This window comes from Somniosus microcephalus, unplaced genomic scaffold (assembly GCF_052327205.1).
Source record: "Somniosus microcephalus isolate GS21.2 unplaced genomic scaffold, FLI_Smic_1.0 unresolved_chr8, whole genome shotgun sequence".
NCBI classification, from domain to species: domain Eukaryota; kingdom Metazoa; phylum Chordata; class Chondrichthyes; order Squaliformes; family Somniosidae; genus Somniosus; species Somniosus microcephalus.
In genome coordinates, this window is record NW_028225186.1 from 27,039,622 (window position 1) to 27,041,029 (window position 1,408).

Below are 1,408 nucleotides of genomic sequence, written 5' to 3' on the forward strand. Positions count from 1 at the left end.
TGGGGGGTGAGGAGAAATAGAGAAGGAGGAGGCTCGTGTGGAGACCAGTTCGTGCAAATGGACTGTTTCTGTGGGGCAGACTCTATGATATTATGTAACACCCGTTTTAATCAGACACAGAATGATCCGGGACTGACAGCACATCCCTTTTAAACAGACACAGCATGACCAAGGACTTACAGCACATCCCTTTTAAACAGACACAGAATGATCCGGGACTGACAGCACATCCATTTTAAACAGACACAGAATGATCCGGGACTGACAGCACATCCCTTTTAAACAGACACAGAATGACCCGGGACTGACAGCACATCCCTTTTAAACAGACACAGAGTGATCCTGGACTGACAGTACATCCCCTTTAAACAGACACAGAATAATCCGGGACTGACAGCGCATCCCTTTTAAACAGACACAGAATAATCCGGGACTGAAAGCATGTCCCTTTTAAACAGACACAGAATGATCCGGGACTGACAGCACATCCCTTTTAAACAGACACAGAATAATCCGGGACTGACACAATGTCCCTTTTAAACAGACACAGAATAAACCGGGACTGACAGCATGTCCCTTTTAAACAGACACAGAATGATCCGGGACTGAATGTGGACCCCTTTTAAACAGTCATGGAATGCTGCCTGACCTGCAGAGTGTTTCCAGCATTTCATCTGTTTATATTTCAGATTTCCAGCATCAGCACTATTTTGCTTTTGTAATAGAACTTTATGTAATTGGTTCTGTGGTGCAATGGATAGCGCATTGGACTTCTAGCTTGTGTTGCCAGATTAAGGTATTCAAAGGTTGTGGGTTCGAGTCCCACCAGAGTCGGATTTTGGGTCAGGGTTCGGTGGTTCCTCCACTGACGGTACATTTTGCAGTAAATCGGTAATTCAGAGAAGGGAAACTACCGCCCGACACTTTCCCTCTGAGTGCTCTGAACCCCTGAGTCAGTTACACAGAAGCAGGAGGAGGCCATTCAGTCCCATGGCCGTTTTACATAGGAACAGGAGGAGACCATTCAGTCCCATGACCCTTTTACACAGTAACAGGAGGAGGCCATTCAGCCCCTTTAGCCTGTTATACAGGAACAGTAGGAGGCCATTCAGCCCCTCGAGCATGTTGCACAGGGACAAGAGGATGCCTTTAACGCCTCGAGCCTGTTGCATTGGACAGGAGGAAGCCGTTCAGCGATACAAGATCTGTACAAGAACAGTGGAACTCCATTCAGCCCCTCGAACCTGTTACATAGGATGAAGAGGAGGCAAATCAGACCCATGATCCAGTTATAAAGGAACAGGAGGAGGCAATTCAGACCCACGAGTCTGTTTCACAGGAACAGCAGGAGGCCATTCAGCCCCTTAAACCTGCCACACATGAACAGGAGGAGGACATTCAGTCCCTC

General features: G+C 47.5%; 1 non-coding gene across 1 annotated transcript; it reads left to right on the forward strand.

Annotated features, from left to right (window-relative positions):
• The first annotated feature begins 739 nt into the window (after positions 1 to 739).
• On the forward strand, positions 740 to 834 carry trnar-ucu (transfer RNA arginine (anticodon UCU)). The gene is made up of 2 exons: positions 740 to 776; positions 799 to 834. It is a non-coding gene; the product is annotated as a tRNA-Arg (tRNA).
• The last annotated feature ends 574 nt before the right edge of the window (positions 835 to 1,408 follow it).